The sequence below is a fragment of the Pelobates fuscus genome, chromosome 5, assembly GCF_036172605.1.
Source record: "Pelobates fuscus isolate aPelFus1 chromosome 5, aPelFus1.pri, whole genome shotgun sequence".
Classification (NCBI taxonomy): domain Eukaryota; kingdom Metazoa; phylum Chordata; class Amphibia; order Anura; family Pelobatidae; genus Pelobates; species Pelobates fuscus.
In genome coordinates, this window is record NC_086321.1 from 199,501,456 (window position 1) to 199,526,003 (window position 24,548).

The following is a 24,548-nucleotide window of genomic DNA, read 5'->3' on the forward strand; positions in this document are numbered from 1 at the left end:
TCTGCATGCAGAGGGAGGAGATACTGAATGTTTGGATGCATTTTAGGCAGCCATGACCCAGGAAGGATCTCTAACAGCCACCTGATTAGTGGCCAGTGAAGTTATCCGTAGGCTGTAATGTATACACTGCATTTTCTCTGAAAAGACAGTGTGTACAGCAAAAAGTCTGAAGGTAATGATTCTACACACCAGAACAAATTCAATAAGCTGTAGTTGTTCTGGTCACTATAGTGTCCCTTTAATGTACTTTGCTTTTTTTTGTGGAGGCGGGGTGCAAAAACAAAATAACTAAGGTCATCATTAGAGTGGCAATTGTTTTCCCATACGTTTTGTTATTGTTACTGTTAGTGTTACAAAGCACTGTGTATTATAGTTAAGTGATCAAACCATGTTAAACATGCTGCATTTCCTACTATATTTTTGCATTTAATCCTATAAATTCATTTTTATATTATAAGTAAAGTCAAAGTAACTTACAAATCCCATGGTAAATATTACAATATTAAGATGACAGGATAAACAAAAATAGGTATGCAGTAAATAGGAGATAATAAAAACAAATGGGATTCAAGGAGATAACAAAATATTTAAATTATTGTTGTGGTACAAATCGTTATATTAGCATTATCCTTATGATAACCAGATATTATGCTTATTACATCCCCCACTGTGCAAGCATTTATTCTAGTTTATTCTTTATCTTGTTTCCACAAAATCACATTAAAAGTTGATGTTTTTGTCAGCATACACAAATTTTAAAATGGTTTACAGTTTAAATATTTAAAAATACTGTGAGATCTACATATTTACATTAATACATTAAATTATGTTTCAGAACTATTATATCTGTTATGATAAGCATACACAACAAACAACTGAGCTGTCTCAATGGCTGTAGAGTTCCATTGCTTGTATTATAAGTTAAGAAATGAAATGTCATAGCTTGATAGTCTGGCGTTCAGCAGGAGGCATGTCACAAAGCGATATTCACTAGGACCAAGTAATCCTATGGCTCCTCATTTGTGAGTGTATACCAACTATTTAATATACATTTGCAAATTGTTTTAATTTATCAGCACTATTATTTTTTTCTTGTTTTGATTATTACATATTTCTCTATATTGTACCATTTAGTGTGTCTAAGGTATTTTTTAGCTCCTCCCACTGTGTATATGTTTTGATTCTAATGTTAAATTGGATAGTAAGGGTTGAGAGGATATCTCACAGGAGTGTGAGCTGATACACTACACCACAACAATTGTACCTACTGTATTAGATTATTCGCTTTGTCAAATCTGAGAATTACGTATTCACTACAATGCTCTGTTCTATACCTTTAAAACACTTTTCATTCCAAGTAAAAGAATCCCCTCCTCTTGCCCACTTATCCATTTGTGCAGTAATACTTTATATATAAAAAAAATAGTTCATATCCACTGACGCACTCAGATCAATATTGTACTAACACAATATTCATGCTGAGATGTTTATAGACTTTCTTCAATGCGTCAATCTCACAGGTCAATACTTCCCAGTGTGTGATTTTCTTCCATTGTAGGTAAAGGTATCATGTCACATAGAAGATTAAGCATGCAGCACATCACCAAAGGAATCAGTCAGGTGCAGACGTTCATGGCCATTCTCAGGGTCCTCAACAACTGAGCACAATAATGAACATTCTTGAACCTATTTGGCTATTACTAAACTTAGCTTCCTTAATACTCATTAGTTTATACAGTCTGCATGAGATTGTTGAGATTGATTTATTTTTGTACGTTAAAATAAACACAAGTTCGAGCCTATGCATTACATACCATATATACACAACACTCTCACTAGACCAGGCAGAAAAGGCTAGAGGCCAATACTACACCCACCTGAGAAAAAAGTACTTATACACGAGACAAGGCACACAAACCCACCAGACAGACCGAGACTCTTGGATAACTCTGGAATGAAACAAACAACACTATAACAAGGGCACAGGACAAAGGGGGGAAGACATGACACACTTGTAGAGACCGCACAGTTAAAACACGACCCTAGAGGAGCACCGTGAGACAATCACTATTCTCCTTAGAACCCCTAGACCTGGGAGTCCTGATAGGCAACACAATGCCCCAGTGCTTCAGGAAACCTGCGAGGCATAGAAAATTACCTCTGTTGTTACACCTCTATGAGAGAATTGAGGCCTGCGAGCCAAAATGCTACCTAAAGAACCAGGGGCCTGCGTGCTCTCACGGTTTTGAACCCTCATTTACTGTATACAAGTTTGCTTGAGACCTGTGAGTCTCCTTGTCAATGCTTCACACTTGGAATTATTTGCACCGAAAACAATAAAAAATCATATTTACAGAAAAAAAAATACAAGTTAAATAAAACAAACTCTATTAGGGACATTATTTTTGGATTAAATGACAAAAAGAGGGCAAAATTTAAATATACAAATTAGCTTATAAATGACTGAGGACCGTGAGACTTTGGAATTAATTCAGTTATATGTTAGGCTTAATTTTGTACTATGCATTTCATTTGATTGCACCTAAATATCTTTCAGTAAGTTTACTTTTGCGATAGTTATGGAGTTTCAAAACATTGTGGTGCATTAATGGGTCATTAATGAGAATGGACTATAGTTATGTTGGCAGATATGAAGCATTCATAGGCCATGATTCGTTAGTAGACAACTTTAAGACAGAATAAGTCAAACAAGACATTAGTACTCATTCTTACCCAACTTTTAAATATTATTATACCCTAAAGAAACAGATTTTTGCAACATACATAGAAATATAGGGCATACCATATTAAAAAAGTGTGCTTTTATAATGAAAGTATGGTTTCTTAATTCTCATATATTTCAATTAAATTAAATAAGGCAGTCACTTTAAAATACCAGCTCATTTTCCTTTAAATCACAATTAACTGAGTTATGGGCCCCAATTATATGGAAGTATTTTAACTATAATTTAGTATTACAGTAATAAAAAAATATGGACTCAAGCATTCAGACAATAACCAAGAACGTGTGCCAAAATATCACATTCCCTACTTGCTCAATAATAAACCCTTTCGTTTCAACAGTCACAATTGGATTACTGTAATCCTTCCTGTCAGACATTTATGTGCCTGTTGGATGAATTGGATTTTAGATCTGTGTGGGGCTCTGGAATATACTGAATATTTGTGATTTACATTGTATTACAGCATGCATTTCTGCTGTGCAGTTAATATTAAGAACAACAGTTAATAACGACTAATGAAAGAGAATAGTAGTTAGTACTAAAACATCAAGTTAAAATAAGCAGAATTTTGCATAAACCTGCTTATATAACTATTTTATAAAAATGCATGCCAAACCAAACCCTCAAGGTTTTCTTGGCAAGAATAAAATGTTATAATTGTATATTTACTTCAATATTTATCACATTCTGTAAAATGTAGGGCAAAATAGTTAAATTGGAAAATAAGCAAAGCAATTATCTGGAGCTTTGCATTTCTGCTATTAGTATACAGCAATCACTGTTTAGAGAGTACAACATTAAAATCTGAAGTAACTATGAAGTGCTAGACTCCAAAGTAAATTGGAAACTGCGCAACAAATATAGTGCCCAAATTGGATAATCTGTATGTACTTTTTAATAAATAATATATAGGAGCGTAATTAACAAGTTTCTCAATAAACAACTTTTGTTAGGTATATGAAACCTGCACAAGTACTGCTCTCTTGTCAGGGGGTATCCTTGTCTCCCCTTATATAAAATATTTTACAGAATCAAAGAAAGCGCAAAAGGGAAGAACATATACACAATGCATAAAAAAATACAAATTTTATTTTAATAATAATGTAAAGCAAGCTTGCCGTAAATATATATATATATATATATATATATATATATATATATTTATGTATTTATAAACTATTTTACCAGGAAATATACATTGACATTTTTCTCGTTTTCAAGTATGTCCTGGGTACACAAAACATTGCATTGATACAACAGGGTACAATACAATAAAAAAACAATATTAATACACAATATATACTAAATTTAACATAGAACAGGTAGGAAATATATAATCAACCATAACAAGTGCATTCTGTTTTGAGGTATGTAGAGAGGGATCTCTTAAAGGACTTGGGGAAGATTTTAAAGTGTGCAGGAAGTCGTTCCATAATTGCGGTGCTCTGTAGGAAAAGGAAGATCGGGCCGCTTTCTTTTTTGTACTGAGGTAGACTAAATAAAGTGCTGGTTGTAACGGATCATCTGGCACCCCGACTGGGCACGTCCGCCAACAGATGCTGGCGCCGAGGACCATAAGTATCGCACCAGACATCACAAGCACCGCAGACTCCACAACCGCCGTAGCTTATGTGGAATCTCGCTGTCTTCCAACCCTGGACCAGCCTCTGATATCCAGGACAGTATGGGAAAGACCTCTCCTATTCTAGAGAGCGTAGCAGGAACAGCTCTTAGAGGAGCTAGTGATTAGAACCCAGGGGAGTATAAGGAGTATAGCAATCCCCAGTGTAAATATAGCAGTTCCCCTCCAATCACGAGATGAGGCTACGTGTTGAGGGTTAAGCAGGAACTCAATTTTAATGGAGGCACACTAGCCTTTTATGCAAGTTTCCCAACAAAGGTGACACCCACGTGGACCTTGTTGGGCACAGGGACACAAAGTTAACAAACCAATAAAAACACAGTTATACAGTGAGACACTCCCATACAGTATACACAATCCCTCCCCTCTGCCTGGAAATAATTAAGGCAGATATAGCATTAACTTAATTATCTCCAGGAAGAAAAAAAACACATTTTTTATAAAGTCCCATAAGTACCCCAAAACACAACATATCCCCATAAATACATCCCCTGATAGCCCTGATCTGGGTGAACAACATATCCAAAAATCCCCCAGATCAGATCAGGGGTTCAGAAATTTTATGGAAGTCATAGTTTTGCCAATGCGCAGGCATGTTCCCATGCCCAAAACAGTTCTATAGAATCGCGGCTAAGTGCTGCTGGAGGACCGCGAGGTTTTCATGCCGAAAATAGTTCCAGGGAATTCACAGCTAAGTCCCCCTGAAGTCTATTCGCATTTTTGGTCCATGCGAACAAGATGGCCGCCACCACGTGGCACTTCAAATGGCTTCGGGAGTTCGGGAGTTCGAAGTGCCGCTTTGAAAGTTAGAATAATTATTGTCCAAAGTCATAATAAAGTAAAAATAGGGTTTTTTAACCATAATAAATTAAAGGGGCCATAGTCACCGGGTAAATGGCTGGCAAGCAGTCCCCTCCGAACCCCAGTGGTGAAGTGGCTTTCGCCACACTGGTACTGGATCGGAGGTTATAGGAGGTGGGAACAGCCGAGGAGAGCATTCTGCTCAGGTAGGGTGGGAGCTTCCCAGAAAAGCTCTTAAACACATGGTTGGAAAGATGAAGGGTGCGTCTGGATTCCAGCGACAACCAGTTTAGTTCTTTTAGCATGTCACAATGGTGGGTCCTGTAATTACATTGTAGCACAAATCGACAGTTTTACAATGTATTGAGTTTATTAATGTGGGATTGCGGTGCAGGTGCATATACCACATCCCCATAATCAATGATTGGCATCAGCCTTTGCTGTACAATCTTTTCCTTTACTGTAGGGCTTAGGCAGGATTTGTTTCTGTACAGGGAACCTAGTTTTGGATAAAGTTTACGTGCAAGTTTTTCTATGTGGAGGCCAAAAGATAGATTGGGGTCTAACAACATACCCAAGTATTTGAAAGAGAATTTGAAATATATGAATTATATATATTATGAATTTATATATTTTTTTCATTTAAAATGCTGTAACACATTTGTAATTTTTGATAATAATATATAAAATAAATATATATTATATGCTTCCCAGAATGTCTTGGCACCCTTCTATTGTAAATATCCAAACTGTTTATGAATAGTTTGACAACTTACCTCAGTCAGCTGCTTGCCACCTTCTCCTTCTCACAAGCACAACAGCCACCAATGCAACAAACTGTTCTTTCAAACAAGACAATATATCTATCTACTTCCATAAGGTCCACTTTTATCATCCCTCAGTTTTTCCTTAAAGTGCCATCCTTCCTTCTGTAGTCTCTGTACCACATGCTCCCATCCTACCTTGTGTAGAGGTACAAACAAGTCACAGGCACACATGTCCATTTATGTAACAGCCAGAAGATACTGTGAGAAGATTTCCAGAGGGTGGATTGCAGATCAGGTACCTAGACTGACATTATGAACATCACATATTGAAACTGAATTTCACAGTCAGATGAGCCCAGATGTGCTGTGCAAAGATCTGAGATAGGCCATGTACCAGGTATTTCTCCACTCACCATAAGCCAGTAACATAAAAATCCCTAAAAGTTTGCTCTTTGGTAAGTTTAATTTATTTATTCATGTCAAAAAAGTAATATTATATTTTTTATAACTTTCAAATAATAATTTTTAATATGTTTTGTTTCCATAAACAAGTTAATTCTTTAAAATGCTTGAAAAGTTTCTTCATGCTCAGTATGACGTTCATTAAAATGAATATCTCTTCCTGACAGTTTAGCACAGGGCTGGGGGACCATTTCATATTGGAAGGCTGCAATAATTTCGCTGTCATCAAATAAGGCTCCATTCAAGAAACATCAATGTTATTCTAAAAAATGAACATTATTTTGCTAAAATCTAACTACTATGTACTTAATAATAAAAAAAATGAAAACTATTTGTTAATTTTAAAGTCAACTAACCTCTTAATGACTTTGTTGTGCCTGCTACATGCACTAACATACATGCAGATACACAGAATGACACTTGTACAAATACAAACACTGGCACGCACAGATACACAGGGGCACATAGTGACACACATGCAGATACACAGACACACAGATATACATACAAACAGATGCACACACAAACAAACAAACAAACAAACAAACAAACAGATAGATAGCACACAGACACACATATACACACAAATACATGACAAACAGACACAAGCAAACTGTACATTTTTTAGCCACCCTCCTGTTTCCTACCTTTGGGCACTTGCCTAAGGTCCAGTCAGCTGGCTGAGGCTGTTGGGAGTCAGAGGCTCTCCCAGTCTGCACTACCTCCTCTCTACCTCCCTCCCACATGGCTCCGTGTTATCTTAGAAGAAGAAACTCACTGTCACCTTCTCCTAGTGCTGACATTATTAAAGTGGCCTGATCGCACTTTCAAAGGGCCTATGTGGTGCCCTGGCCAATGTGTTACACAATTCCATCGGTCACACTATGTGTATGGGCCACCCGATCAGCGTGCGTGCCCTGGTGCAGCATTTTTAAAATCTGATAACAGACTGGCATACTAAACCCTCATAAACTCTTACCAACCAATCTTGTGCAGTAGTGGCACCAGTTAGGCGGGGGAAGTTAGAACTAAATCATGAGTGTAGCAGCGGTCAATTTAGTCTTATGGCTTACTAATGTTCTAATTGTGATTTTAAATCTGGAAGGACTATTTATTTAAAACATAGTTTATATTTTGGTATTTTACGGAATACGGAAATTTTAAAAATAGCATAAAAATATAAAAGACAAACAAAATTGTATTAATACAAATAAAAGGATTTGTTCTGTAAAATCTTGATTCAGTCAAAAGGCCGCACTTAAAGACACATGTGGCCTTAAGGCCTCAGGTTCCCCACTCTTGATTTAGCACTTGTTAAATGGTGCTTACATTTTATGTTCTTCTGAAAGAGCATGAAATTCATTTATACAATCCTAGCAGATTTAGTAGGAAATTTATAGATTGGGCAAAAAATCTATTTAAAAAGATAGACCTTCCACTGGCGGTCCTTCTACTCTCCACACGTATCATCCACAGCGCATGGACTGTGATTGCTATGATAACTCTCTAGCCATCTTGGGAGTATAGGAACAGAGGAACTTTAAAGGAGAACTGTCACACCCCAGGTTGTTTATTATTATTTTTCAGTATTCCTTATATTTAACAAAGATGCATTTGTGTAAATACATTTAAAACCACCTGCCTGATATCATGTAGGTCCTCGTCGTGCTGCCAAAACAGTTCTGATACATCGTGGCATAGAATAGCTCTAAATGTGTCCAGTGGTATCTGGCACCAAGACATTAGCAGGAGTTCCTCTAAGTCCCTTAAGGTGGGCCTCCATGGATCAAATTTGTCGGCCCAGCACATTCCACATATTCTCAATCGATCTAAAATCGGGGGAATTTGGAGGTCAAAGCAACACCTTGATATCTTTGTCATGTTCCTCAAAACATTCCTGAACAATTTTTGCAGTGTGGCGAGGTACATTATTCTGCTGAAAGAGGTAACTGGCATTAGGGAACACCATTGTCAGAAAGGTGTGTACATGGCCTGCAACAATCTCTAGGTAGGTGATACAGGTCAAGGTAATATTTGCATGAATACCTGGACGCAAGGAATCCCAGCAGAACATTTCTCAGAGCTTAATACTGCCTCCACCGGCCTGCGCTCTTCCCATAGTGCACGCTGTTGCCATTTTTTATTAGGTAAATAATGCACACGCATTTGGCCATCCACCTGATCTAAAATAAAACGTGATTCATCATACCAGGCAATCTTTATCCATTCCCCATTACTGTTCATATCCCCATTGAAGATGCTTTCGGCTGTTGACAGTGGTCATCATGGGCATTTTGACTGGTCTGTACTTGAGCGTGCCTGCTTCCTCCCACACAGACCTCCCACCAGCTCCTCTGGACCTCAGACCAGACGTGTGCATGTGCATGAGTCAGCTAGCATGTGCACATGGGCAACAATACAGCGACTTCTCAGTGAAAAGCCTCTGATTTGTTATTTCCTTGAAGAGACTTAGGAAGGTCTTGCTAAAGCTGCTGCTTATAAGATCTGCAGTGTTTGCAAGCTTTTTTTAAGATATACACCAATGAACAGATGCATTAAATATTTATGGATGTATTCATTTGGGATATATCTACTAAAAAGTGATTTTTTTATTTTTTTATTCATGTGGCAGTGGAGTGCTCCTTTAAGTTTTTCAGCAATATGAGCTACAGTAGCTCTGCTGTGTGATTGTACCAGATGGGCTAGCCTTTGCTCCACACATGCAACAATGAGCCTTAGCCACCCATCCCATGATCCTGATGACTGTTTACCAGTTGTCATTCCTTACATCACTTTTGGTAGGTAGCAAACGCTGCATTCCAGGAACATCCACAAGACTTGCCATTTTGGAGATGCTCTGACCCAGTCGTCTAGCCATCACTATTTGGCCCTTGTCAAAGTCACTCAGACCTTTTCACTTTTCCATTTTTCCTGCTTCCACCACATGAAATTAATCAAATGACTGTTCACGTAGTATATCCCACCCATCGACAGGTGTCCTTGTAACGATATAATCAATGTAAGTCACCTCACCTGTCCGTCCTTTTAATGTTGTGGCTAAGCAGTGAATATTTTCAGTGTTACATATGACATATTGAATGTGAAAAACAATAAAAAGATATTTTACATTTTATATGATACAGTAATGTATGTGAATGACGTTCAGAAGCATTATTTCCTAGAGTCAGAGGCAAATTAGAAATAAGCTTAATAGGATTATATAGTATGGAAGAGAAACAATTAGTAGTGCTAGTTAATGTTTGTTATATATTAATTAATCACAGAGCAATATTTGTAAGTTACAGTCTAGCAATTGCTACAGAAAATAGAACAAATTAATGAGCCTTTGCTTATCCGATCTGATAATATGTGAGAGAGAAATCCTGCAGTTAACACATTTGTTATATCGTTATTCTACACTAAGGGCCCTTGGCTGTTCTCAGTGGACAACACTTTGCGCCAATAATGCTGTGAACATTCTGAGATGATGTCCATTAAGTCTACCCTCCCATGATATAAATGAGGTGCAAGGTGTGTATTTGTCTGAGCCTAAAGTCGTCCTAATAGTTAGTTTTACATCATAGTTCTTCTAATACATACAATTCATGTATCCAGAACAGAGGGACAAATTACTCAAAGACAATTCCCCAAAAGACATGTATATATATATATAATGTTATTATCCTTTACAGGACAATTTCAAGGTCCGAGGATTTACCACGAGTTGCCAACTAATCTTTTATTTTGTTGGCAAGACTATTCATGAAGTCATCTACCATGGCTTCATTATTAAACTTTGGCAACAAAAGTACAGTGCTTAATTGCATAATTGACAAGAGAATAATTAAGTGCATGATAGATTTCACAGCAAATGCAGGTGGACCTTCCAGGAGGATGGAATTTACATTTGAATGTCTTAATAAAACGGTGTCCACTAGGCTTATATCGGTCTTCATAAGGAGCTGGCCAAGGCTAGATGTATACCTTTCAGAACAATGATAATATAGACCACTTCGGCAAGGTCTGTTTCACTTGTTAAAGCTGTAAAAAATAGCCTTTTATATCACTGCAAGACACACAACTCCACAATATTTATCTACCTTACCACTCACTGTTGTATTTAGGTCCTGTATCAAGCAGTTTTTACCTTTAATATGAGAGCAGCATATTGGTGGTGTACACTCAGCCTTCCCTGCACATTTAGAATAGAAAATAAAGGTATGTGTGTTAGCCTCTAATCTGGGGCTTTTTCTACAGTTGAAAGTTTTATCTCCATTTTGAGAGAAGGTTTATATAAATATATGAGATATTAAGCAGCTATTTTTGACCTATATGTTAGGATTTATTCTTCTGTATGATTAAAATCACAAAAATATAATGAGAATACAATAATTAATCGTTCTAATGCGAATAATGGGTTTGCTCTAAGGATATTCAGAGCTGGTATAAAATATAAATTAAATGTAGTAGATTCACTAAACAAAATTTGCATGAAAAGTAGTTATTTAATGCACAGTATTTTTCAAGTTATAATCCATTACTCTTTTTGTAACCATAATAATGGACTGCTTTAAGGTGTTAAATAGGTTTATTTTAAGATTTTTATGAGGAGCACAAATAATAATGTGATACATTGAAGATTATTTGAGATGGTGTTGGATTGACTTTGGACTTTATAACATTAAGCCTTTTGCTTATAATATATATAGAAATAATAGTTGAATATATTGTGCATGTCTAACAGTCTTTTCTCTAGCAGAATGGGGCTTTTTATTTATCCTGGTTTCATATGATCTCTGAATGATCTGATTGCGTCCGGTTGCTATGGAGATGCTATTGGTGGAGCGCATGTGACGTCACTTCCGGTTTCCGGTGGAACGCATGTGACGTCACTTCCGGTTTTGGGGAAATTTGATCACTTTCGGTTCCTGTCGAAAATTATGGAGAATTGACAAACGGAAAACAGCTGCCACAGGAAAACTATTCCTCCAATCTGGAACAAGGAGTATTTACACACCCACTGGATCCACCAATGGACTTTAGGGATTAGCCCTATTTAAGGACACAGGGAGGGGGGATTTGTATAGGATATGTTCATTTATGTATTGTATATTGATACATGGTTATTGTTTTTAATTGTGGTCCCTGAGGAAGTTCTTATAGAACGAAACGCGTAGGACAACTTTTTTGTTACTTATATCCTATGCTGAAATGGTGACTACACCTTTTATTTGAATAAAAAAAAAACATTTTTTTACTACTGAACCCTGACCTGTGGATGTCTTTTGGTGAAACAAGGATCCAGAGGTGATCAGAAATACCGGCTAGCCCCCCATCATATCGGGAGAGGCACCCTAAGAGCGCTTTTATCGTTTACATCCTGTGAGTGCAAAGATTGCTGCGCATGAAATATTGTGTTTTATAACAATATCACACTATGTTTTGTTTTATGTTTTCTCTGTAGATTTATATAGCCATATCCCGAATCTTCTTTGTTTCTGGTCATTCCCTGAACATTGACCATGACATAATGATAAAACATGAATTAAGCCACAGCCACACAGGGGGGAACATGATGCCCCCCTCGGTAGACATCCCAGGGGACAGCACACATTGACACAGCACTTTCTCTCGTCTATTTCTTTTCTCCTGCTCTCAATATACTCAATATGGTGTTCTTATTGTTACTCTGGTTAAATATATGTACACAATAGGACCTGCATGTCAATATCTACTGAATTAAAGGACCTGTGAGCCCTATATTGCTTAATTGACTCACAAAAAATACCTTTAATAAAAAAAGAAAATTGCAAAAAACAACATGAATTAAGCCAAGATTGATGACTTCAGCCATGAAGGCAGAGAAAGGCAATCTTGGCAGTGCCAGGCATGGCACAACCGGCATGGTGTGGAAGAAAAGATGAGTAAAATCACTATTTTACTGTACAGAGAGGGGGCTGACCACTTCAGTACTATAGTGTTTGTACATGGTTGTTTTCCTGACACTATATGTCCCTTTAATTCCAGTTTATATACTCATGTATTTAGATATATATCTTGTTTTGTTCCTTCAGTTACCCTTTCATGCTATTTCCTCTATTGCAGTTATGCTCTGGTCCTTGTTTCATGGGTATTGCATCTATTCATAAGTTTATTTGATGCTTTGTTATTTTAGCCATTTCAATACACCATACAATTGATGATAATAGATTGCTCTAAATAGTATCATTTTTAAATGCTTAGGCTCCCTTCCCATCTATGGTACCTCGGGATGTTTGGGTCATGTAGCTCAAATTGTGTTCCTTCAGGAAACCCACATTGCCTATGAATGTCTCCTTAACTGACATGAAAACCCCACGAGGTCTCATTCCTACTCTCCTAAAATGTGTCACCTATCTGAATTCTAATGATCAGTAAAATCTCTTTTTATTTGGATGAAAGGATTGCAGGGCTTATAGACTGCTATTTTACACTTCAATACAAAATTAGCCCATGGATTGAGGTGTCATCTGACTACATATCAGTTATATTTGATCATGGACATCTACTGAGCATAGATAATCAGTACTGAGGAAAGTGTTGGAGTGTTATAAATGCTAGTAATAATAATAATACAAATTTCAGAGCAGGCATATTGGGGCCTTCTATACAACAAAAAGAAAACATGTATATTCCAATTAGCAAGTACTCACACGCCTCTACTATTTGGCCACTTAGAAGCTCATAATGGCCAGTACATGATAAGCACTGAACTCAAAACTACAGAAAATCTTGAGCTACTTGCCTGCCTCAATAGATGCTTTCTGAACAACTGTCCTGAAGAACTGTCCTCATCCTAACTCGATACCTTACATATCACTGCTTCCAACTATAATCAACTATAATCATACCCTGCTAAATGCAAATGTTTGTTAATATGACATTTGTGGCTGACGCCGTCACTAAGTACCATACCTACTGCTCATTCCTGTGTTTTCTGCTGTGCATTGTACGTTTCCCCTTGTATTTCGTGTAATCTGCCCTGTTGATGTTCGGGAGCTCTCATGCGAACGGAACCAGTTTTTCTCCTGAATGCGGACCACCCCAGTACCCCATTAGAATGTTCACACCAATCAATCAGAACGTTCGCACCTGCAACATAAGTGTGAAACTGCAAGGGAAGTAATTAATGAGTGCTCCACATTTCGTATAGGCGAACGCCACCCAGGGGAAGCATTCATATCCCGAAAGGAGATGCTTCCCTTGCGGGTTCTTCACACCGGGACTCCACAAATGGGTCCCTAATGGAGCTATAATCACTACTTTCCCCTCCCAGGAGCTGCGAGGCCAGGCTGCCCAAGAAGCACTCTCCCCGGGGCTGGCTAAGTGGAGGCAGCCACCGAAGAGAGGCGCAAGCCTCAGCGGAGACCCTGGAGCTGTGAGTCGGCTTCACAGCCGCAGAGCCCCGCTGGGTTCCTGGAAGTCTGTGCCGACCAATCAGGAGAAGGAGCACCCATTCAAACTGGGTTTGCGCCATTGTCCTGATGGGTCAGCACGAATGAGCACTGATTGCTTGCTGTTGGGTGCAGGCGATCAATCAGAGAAGGAGTGCCATTCAAACAGGGTTTCGCACCCTTTCTTCTGATTGAGTGGCGAAACCCCTCTCCTCCCCAAGCGCCGATTGGTGCACATGGGTTTTGTGCCCTTTCTCCTGATTGGGTGGCGAAACCTCTCTCCTCCCTGAGCGCTGATTGGTTGTTGCTTGGTTTAGGCGCAAAGTTTGAATTCACCGGACCAAACAAAGCAACGCTATGGAACTGATTTTGGGGATGTACAGAGCCTCGAGCCCTAGACTTTATACAATGGTTTCTCATGCTCTGTAAATCCGGGGCTACCCAGGGATGTATGTTTCATGTGTGTACCCCATTCCCTTCCCAGCCCCTAAGTGTTCCCCCATATATGTAATGTGTTTTACTGTTTGTAATATGTTTTAATGTATGTAACTGTGTCCTGTTGGTATCTCCCAGAGTGGGAGATGGTTATCTGTAACCCATCCCCATTCACCGGCCTGGGACAAAGGAAAATGTATTAAAAGAGTGGAGACCCCTGAGGGAGTCTTAGCATAAAAGCTGTGTGTACCAATAAAGGATTGTCACTGATTTTACCCCCAGAACTGTGTGGAGTCCACTTACTGGGGGGAAAGTGGATGCCTGCTTGTTGTAAGGGTTCCTGAATGGCTGATGGAAGGGAATTAGCAGAGGTAATTGGTCAGGTTACGCAGGGTCTGCTACAACATTAATGTCCAGTTTATTAAGACATCAGGAGCTAATGACTCCATGTGTTCCAGAGGGCAAATTTGCTACCAGCTCCATCATTTTGTGGAGCATTTTGCTTTCCCATTGTCTATGCACAAGAGCAATATAACGATCTATGCAGAAAACAAAAGTTAAGCCCTAAAATCATGCGCCAGCCTCTTTGAAAGACACATAGTTTAGACACTGATAGTGGTTTACTAGCATGTGGCATGGATCCATTTCTTCCTGTATTAAAAGAACCCGTACAAGACAATCCAGCACAAAAACACATGCTGAATAAATGAGAAGCAAATATCACAAGGGATAAGCTGGTTGTTAGACCTACTGCTATTACTGATTTACATGCAACAAATCTTAAAACAGGAGGCACAAATCATAATACTAATATTGACACAACAGCGTCAAAACTCACCAAAAATGCTGTACTCCATTGTATTTAGAGGAAAAATCCATCTTCTTGATGCGGTCAAATTAAACTCAGGCCAAGGTATTTCTAAGAGAAGTTCTGTTTCTGCTATGTCATGGTCGCATCATTCTAGCCAAAAAGTTTGAAGCGAGATGCGACCTTCATGTCTTCTAAATTTTATTATTGGCACCCTGTTCAATGCATTGCACATGCGTAATTGACTCAAAGTTAATCAAAGGGCCTAGTACTATTTAAACCCCATGTAATTCAGATTATATGCCCTTTTGTGGTTTTCTGACTCTGAAACTATCACTAAATGCACACAAGTCAATTCATGTTAATGAAGCCTGGATGAAGTGGTTGTTTAGTTTTAGCCCTGCTGTCAAGCAAAGGGTGCATAATAGTTGTAACACTGTTGAATACGGCTATTTATTGTGATATGTGTTGTCATACATGGATTGGCTACCTGGTAGAGATGGTATTGTCATTTTTAGCAGGAAAGTTGGTTAAATTGAATTTCTAGCAATGTGATAGCTGTCAGAAGGTTTAAAACAACGGTGTCCAACCCGCGGGCCACATGCGGTCCGGGACTGCTCGCAGTGCGGCCTGGTTGCTGTCCGCACTCAGGGCTGTCTTTCTCCATGTGCTGGGGCTGACAAGGGAGATCATTTGATCTCCACTGCCGGCCCACGGAGAACCGTCTATGCTCACTTGCTTTGAGGCCTCTCTTGGCCGGTGGAGAGATCAAAGATCTCCCTCCCTTGCCTAGAGGCCGTTCGTTAGTGAGAGGTAGGACCTGGGAGGCAGTTTCTCCCGCGAGCATGCTGGTCAGAGTGTTGCCATGGCAACGCTCCGACACAGCATTCTGCACGCTGGAGAAGTGAAGACAGCTTGCAACTCCTCTGTCTGCAGGCTTTCTTCACTTCTCCCACGAGCAGAATGCTGTTGGAGCGTTGCAGTGGCAACACTCTGACCAGCATGCCCACGGGAGGAACTGCCTCCCAGATCCTACCTCTCACTAATGAAGGGCCTATTCATCACTACTCACCACCAGACCACTAAGGCTGGCAGTGTCCCCCCCTCCTTCACCAAAGGTAGGAAGAAGTGGGGAGGGGAGAACATGATGCTTTTACAAATGTATTTAAAAAATAAAACTCCCTATGCACCCCCCACACTCAAAGCACCCCTCACACACACAGCACCCCTCACATAGACACATAAAGCCCCTCACATAGACACACAGCACCCTGTCATACACACACACACACACACACACAGCACCCCTTACACACACACACACACACACACAAAGCACCCCTCACATAGACACACTGCACCTCTCATATACACACAGAGCACCTCTCACACACACACACACACTGAGCCCTTTACACACTCAACCCCTCACACACTCAGAGCACCTTACCCACCCCTCCCCCCACACACAGCACCCCTCACATACTCACACAACACCCTAAACCTACCACTACTAAACAAATTTAAGAAAGGGGCTTTTAAAGTTTTATTATATACATTATTTGCCTTATAGAATTTTTTGTGCGACCCAAGGCAATTCTACTGTGCTCAATGCGGCGCAAGGAAGCCAAAAGGTTGGACACCCATGGTTTAAAACATAAATTCCTGTTTTGAAGCTGTGACTTCATCCAAAGCTAACTGGTTAATCTTCCATATGCCTATATCCCCCTTAGATAGTGGTTTATTTTGGTTTGCTAATGACAATTAACATTCAGGAGAATCATTGTCTCCCAGTGTGATATCAAAAAGAAACATTAATAACCCACAGATGAATAATCATGTGCATATTGAGAATGGGAAACCAAACCCTACAAAAAGAGTATAAACATGGCTAGTACAGCTTAAGCCATTTGGAAGGATTTATGAAGTCTGCTATATAAGGTGTGGCGAAAGTGACCTCGCCACTGTTTTTTGGAGGGGCCTGTTTGCCAGCCTCCTACCCTGTAACTATGGCCCCTGCAATAAAACTGGCTAATGTACTTCAAACAGGCTCTGTACAGAGACCACCCTGGAGCTTGTTAACACCTATTAACAACCTTCTCACCGCAATGTTCTAATTGCTCGTCTGGGTGGCCGCAAATCCTATGAACAACCACGAGGTGGCGACCATCTTGTTCGCATGAAAGCAGGCAGCGGTGTTTGGGCATGAATCTCCTGGAACAAAAATCGGATACAGAAACTCCCGAACACCGCTGGACTTCAATCATTGCCTGCGTTCGTTTCTATTAAGCTTAGAAGGACACTGTTTGGTGAAATAATTCATCTGGATGAAGGGAACAAGCTCCAGGGTAAGACTATTGACTCTTTTCGGTAGTTTGTTCATTTGCAAACTACCGATTTAGACTGGCAGCACAGCCTAATTCTATGGAACTGATTTGGGCATGAAATCCTGTGTTCGCCTGGGCAAAAGTATGTCTTCCATAAAGTTTTTGAACCCCTGATCTGATGTGGGTGATTTTTGAATATGTTGTTCAGCCAGATCAGAGCTATCAGGGGATGTAACATATATGGGGATATGTTGTATTTTGGGGTACTCATGGTACTTTATAAAAATGTGTGTTTTTTTTTCTGCCTGGGGATAAATAAGTTAATGCATTAACTACCTTAAGTATATCATAGGCAGAGGGGAGGGATTGTTTACTGTATGTGGGAGTGTCGTTCATTCTTACATTGGTTTTATTGGTCTGTACATTTTGTAATTCGGTTCCCCATCAGGTCCAGGGGGTGTTCCCCTGGCCTGAGGAATTGTATATATATCCAACCCTTACAAATTAACCTCTTCACCCTCAATACTGAGTTATGTCTCTTATTGTAGGGAGCTGCTATATCACTACCAGGGATTGCTGTACTCGTGGAGGAGAGATCTTTCCCACACGGTCCTGTATGTCAGCGGTTCGTCCAGGGTGGGAGGAAGACGGCGAGATTCCAGTTAAGCTACAGCGGTTGCGGAGAGTGCTGATGGTGTCCGGTGCGGTGCTTATAGTCCTCGGCATCCGCTAGGAAGCATCCGTTAATGGAGGTGCCCAGTCGGGGTGCCAGGTGGTCCGTTATATAAGGTCATAAGTAGGAAGTGTGACATGTATGGAATGGAAAAATTGCAACAAATTCATAGCTGCAATAACTAATTCTGTGGTAAGCACAAAAGAAGAGATTAAATAAAAAGTATTTGAAATTATGTTTGTCTGAAATACAAGGGTGAGGTCACTTATTGTTCCTAAAAGTACTCCTTCCGCTCCACCTCTACAACCTCTGGACCACCTTGGAAACCTAAGATGAATACAGGAGGTATAAACCTAATTGATGGGCAAATGTTTAATGTGCTCTAGGGGCCAAGATCTAATTTTGAGTACGATTGCCGGAGACCCCGTGGGCAGAAAATACTGTTACTAAGTGTGTAATTAGGTTTTTTGTTAATTTCTTCTTTTCATTTTTAGTTGTTGGTGCAAATAATGTGTTTTTCATTTTTTTTTTTTTTTATATATGCACTGTGACTATTGTTTGTTCATAATAGATATTCCTTTATTAAGTTCTGCCTTTGTCTTGTAGTCAGAAACACACTTGAAGTAGGGGGTGTTCATGACACCTGCAATGTAACATTTTGCAGTTTTTTTAGATTTACAGCCACTAGTTGTTCAGCGTGCAGCACTGCATGCAGACACTAAACTTTACCCATAAATATGCATTGACTCAATGCATCTCTATAAGGAGATGCTGATGGGAGATACTGACTGGCCAGGGTTGCAGTTGCTCCTCTCGTGGTCTGAAGCTCAGAGAGATGCTGAACGTCAATGCTGCACACTGTGCAGCACTGACCCAGGAAACATCTCTAGTGGCTGTCTGAGGAGTGACAGCTAAAGTTGCCCCTAGGGTGTAATGTAAACGCTGCCTTTTCTCTGAAATGGCAGTGTTTACATTAACCCCTTAAGGACCAAACTTCTGGAATAAAAGGGAATCATGAAATGTCACACGTCATGTGTCCTTAAAGTGTTAAAAAGCCTGCAGGGACAATCTATACTCACCAGAACAACTACAATAAGTTGTAGTTGTTCTGGTGACTATAGTGTACCTTTAAGGTATTGAAAGCTTGGAAAATATGCCACCTGATTTATTCTACCTTTGTTAGAATATTATTTATTTATTATAGCAATGTTACCATTTTACCTGTAGGTTTACTTCTGTAATATTCAGTGCATTCAGTTTTTAATTGTTTTCAGGGAATGTATTTAAACAATATTCAATGAACATATAGGTATTTTTATATTTTGGATGATAGAATTTGGTTGGGAATTATTTCAACTGTATTTAACAATTTTTTTCTCTATCCCCCCCTCCCGCCATCTTTCATTTCCTTGCCCTCTTAGCAGTAAATTCCTTCAAATAAATGTCTATCTCTATTCCTAAAGCCTAATTCTGCAAACCAGCAAGTATAAACAAAGCCACTCCATTTCATTTTTCAGTATACAGCTTTGGTTTTGGACTTCCTAACAAATTCATGTCTCCTTTTATTCTCGTTTGTTTTTACATTCTCATTTATTTTTATATTTTTTTGGCGTCAAAGGATTCATGTAATAAAACTATTTGTACAATTGTTCTTTTTAACTCTTTCAAGACACAAAAGGATAATAGAGATGTAAACAAATCATATACCAGAGCATAGGTATATATGAGTATTACATGTTATACTTAGACCTACTATATTAAGTACCTGCAGAGAAAATGAAAGAATCACTATAGTGTCCGGAAAACAAAGCGGTTTTCCTGACACTATAGTGCCCTTCCCGTGGCAACTTACCTTAATCCAGCGCCGGGCTCCCTCGGGGCTGGTGACCTCTCCTCCCCCGCCGACGTCAGCTCCCGAGTGGAGCGGAATGCGCATTTCTCAATGCTTTTCTGTGGACGCTCTGCGTGATGGATGCAAAATTTGCATCAAGTGTTGCAGATGTGCCTCTAGCGGCTATCAGGAAGACAGCCACTAGAGGTTGGCCTTACCCCTAATGTAAACATAGCAGTTTCTTTGAAACTGCTATGTTTACATCTAAAGGGTTAAAACCTGGGGGACCTGGCACCCAGACCACTTCATTGAGCTGAAGTGATCTGGGTGACTATAGTGTCCCTTTAATGAAAGTTTGTAAAACTGTTGGTTTCCAAGTAACAGAATAATTATGTTTAAAGACAAAGCTGTCAAACAATAGATTGACAAGAAACTGCACTCTTGAAAAATGTAATATTCACATCCATGGAACTTTAAACATAACATATAAACATGATTAGTCTAACTCTTTCGATAATGGTCCAGTCTTGTATAAGATGAAATGCTTTATTTAATGTAAAAATAATACAGCAATTGTACCTAGTGCACACATTTCCCAGGCATTTGAGAGCAATGTCCATATTTAACGTTTTTCTTCTAACAGTTTACTTAAAAGACATTTTAAGCAAAAAAGAAAGTATGTGAAAAAAAAAGTAATTTTGCAAAGCTTCCCAGGGGAAATTTAAAATGTAGCACTTAGTAATGCTCTTCTGGCTATACATCTGCACAGTCTCTTCCTAGTAACACAAGGTTTTCATGAAGGCAGAATTTAATTAGCAAGTCAAGCACTGGTCTATGTTAGCCCTTCACTTAGAGATACATTCAAAATGTCTTGCTCTCAGCATGCTATCGTCAAACAGATACTTAATGCAACCACTGGAGACCATTTCAATTTAGTGGCTATGCTTTCAAGTGCTTCCATAAATGACTCGGTTCAAAAAGCCAATGGAAAACAGAAGTAATTCGAAGATTTTATTGTACATTTGTAAAATTACTTAGCTGTTTTTTCCCATTTTTTCCCCCTTTTTCTGCACCTCTTTGTGAAGCCAATGTGATCCATCCCAGTGGGTTTTGATTGTGTGAAGTGTCAATCTCTATTATCAATGTATTCACAGATTATAGCATTTACTATTACTAAGCATCAGTGCAAATGCCTTATGTGTGACTTAATACCCTTTCTAAAGAAATTAGTCTCAGAACTTTGTACAAGTGATTTCCAAGATCTCTGACAGCCCATAGACTCAAAAACTTGTAGATGACCATTTTTATTCTTGTTGCTGATTACAATGCAATCAAAGACGCGTTCAAACATTTTAGTCAAGCATCTTGCCTTTTCCCCTGGTGCACAGTAAGACCATAAAATTACGCCTTTTATATAATAAAAACAAAATTGCAATGCTTAAAGGACAATCATGTTTAGCATATTAATCAAATCAATACAAAACTATTTTAAAGTTGGCAAAAAAGTATGCTTCAAATAGGCTATAAAATGTGATAACCGAAACTCTAGTGGCCCTCTGATTTATACATTGTCTTTTGTACTGCTACTTTATGATCTTATTGTACAATTTTTAACGATTTTCAGATAATATAGTAGTGAATTGATTATTATTAAGTCATATTTTTGTGGGGTTTTTTTTAAACAAAACTTATTTAAAAAAAATATATTCTGTTCTCACAGTTTTAAGTACTTGTTAACTAAACGTAGGCAAAAGGTGAAAAATATACAGTCTCCAGTCACGTGGTATAAAACAGCATAGAATGCAACAATGCCTTTGCAACTCATATGTCAATCTTTGTTATGTCAACAAAGGTCAGATAGGACTTTACAGATACAATACAAGAGACTTTAGAATTTAATTCCGCTGTTTCACAATTCCCCAAAATACTTAAAATTACAATTGCTTCAAGTCCATATATTTCCCAAGTGTACTAATCAGGTCATGCTGCAGCATTTCAGTAGGGTAAATAGAGTTAGAGTTGTTCTGTCCAAATGGTGGTCTGTGAGTTGCACAAGGCTAAGCAGATTCGAGCATTTTGGCCACAGCTTTAGTCGATGCAAGGCAGTTTTAAATATATTTTTTTCTGCATACCATGTTCTGATGTACTTGCGATGGCGTTCCAAGACAGGAAGCAGCCCACAATGCATTGATCCACTACCTTTAGTGAAAATCACACAAGCAATAACCGGTCTTACTAGCCTCTACAAGCCTTAGCTTTTTCCTCCTTCAGCATTCTTAAAGGAAACAAGGTCTTGCGTCCTTCCAATGGCAGTGGTTGAGCACATTTTGTTGATTTCAATGATGCTGTCCTATAGAATTGACACATTGTTTATTTAAGCCCAGTCCACTCTCAAAGCAATGCCCTGTTGTGATCTATAGTACTCAAAAGCATGATTTACTGTTTTGGATTATTTGGCTACAGATGTTTGGCTATTCTCTGACTCCACTGTCTTCTGTATCTCTGACCTTGACTTACCTAACTGTGTTGTTGCTTTTCTATTGCCCTTTAATGTCAGCCTGTCTTAAATTATTCTCGCCTTATGTTGGCATATTGCTTTACTATATAAGCGTCAAGCCTGGTCATTCTAAGGACCGAGTCTATGCTTTTTCCTCTATATTTGTTACTGAGGCATAGATTTCTGTGTAGGATCATTACCCATTCCTATCTGTGTGTAGAGTAGTTACAAAATATGATCAGAAATTGCATGCATCATTTATCTAAGCCATATAAATATTCTATATTATTCTATATTCGAAATATTCTATATTGTAATTTGTGTTTTTATTTTGGATTTTATATATATATATATATATATATATATATATATATAATCCAAAATAAAAACACAAATTACAATATAGAATATTGTACTATACTGATATAAAGAGTATTACAGGGAACAAAAATGTATTTGAATGGAAAATGTGCTGATATTATTTAATATTTCTATTTAATTAAATGAAGAGTCGAGTAAAAAATAAAAATCTAAATTGTATCTTAGATGCAGAGCCATGAATAAAATGCACTAAAATTGAAGCAAAGACAAGCAAAAACAATAAAATTGGTAGTTAAATAAAAGGCTGGGTAAAGAAACTCAACTGGAACATAAAACATAAAATTATCCACTTAAATGCTGACATAAAAGGAAACACTGAAAAAAAAAAAGGATTGTAGTTTGCAATTATTACAGCCTTTATAAAATTTAGTGACAGCATAACAAATTTAAAATATAAACAAAATATAATAGATCAATTAACTAGCTGTCACTGATTGAGAAGTCAGTTAATGAGTTACTCTTAGTAAATACTCAGAGTTCGCCCAGGACTCACCATTCCGTCTCAAGCTGCTTGTTGTCAAGCATTGCCCCTCTTTTTACCTGGATTACGTAAATTTACCAGTGCTTAATTCAGTGCAATGGCACTCATGTTTACCATCACAACTGTATTGTTGAAGAATGGAAGCGGAATTCTGAGACAATTTAAACTCCACTGACAACATTACCCTTTCATGCATATGGTTATTTTTCATGTATTCATTCATCCATAACAATCATTTTTGTCGTGTAAACAGTGTAGAGTTTACTTTATTTTGCAATATTTCGCACAGGGTCTGAAATGGTAGTATAAAAGCAAAAATTCAGTTTTTCTCATGTACAGTATGTGTGACAAAAATAGATAAATACAAATGATCATATAGACTGCTTATAGCTTACTGAAAGTGACAACAGAATGTATAAGAATGCCCACATTTAAGAATAAAGCTTGCATGCAGTAAATACATTTAAATCATATATCTCTAAAATAAAGTAATTTAAAAATTGCTATTCCAAGCTTTAGCACTCTCTGGAATGCTATTGTAATGCTTATAGTGGAAAGGTGTTGCTAATTCACTACTCCCCGTTTCTTGACTGTTGCAATGGTATCACTCATTGAGACTTTCTTAACTGCTCTGAAGGAGAGGAAAGTGGATATTTTCAGCACACTTGCAGGCATTAAATAAGCGACTAGAGGACCGGAGAGACGTGATGACGTAGACCGGAAGGTGTACGGACCGTAAGGGGGAGGGAGCCGACGGAGATGATCAGCGCGAGGAAGCTGCTTCTTGAGACCACGCTAAGCTAAGCATGATACCACTCAAAACACTGCCCATGATCAATCCACTTCCAATGGTGTTCGGTTCAACTAACTTCTAAACAATCTCTACTTACCCTTTTATCCTGTCTGACTATCCGGCGATACCTGTGTGGCTGTTCCGGTGTGGCTGTTCCGGTGAGACCGCGTGGTATGGGACCGAGTTTTCTTTTACCACCGACGGCGGAGTAGGGATAAAGCTCCCAGCATATCCCAGCATATCGGGTCTGATCTGGCTGCATACCGCTTATCCCTTTGAGATCGCTGAAGGAGAAATTAAAAGGGCAAGTCATCCTGCAAAGGTATTTCAAAAAAAAAAAAAAACGAAAAAGAGAGGGAGAAATAAAGGGGAGGAGGGGAAGAAAGATATGAAGAAAGGAGGGAGAGAATGTGAAAAAGAGAGGAAGTAAAAGGGGAAAAGATAAAATAAAAGAGAAGGAATATATGAGAAGA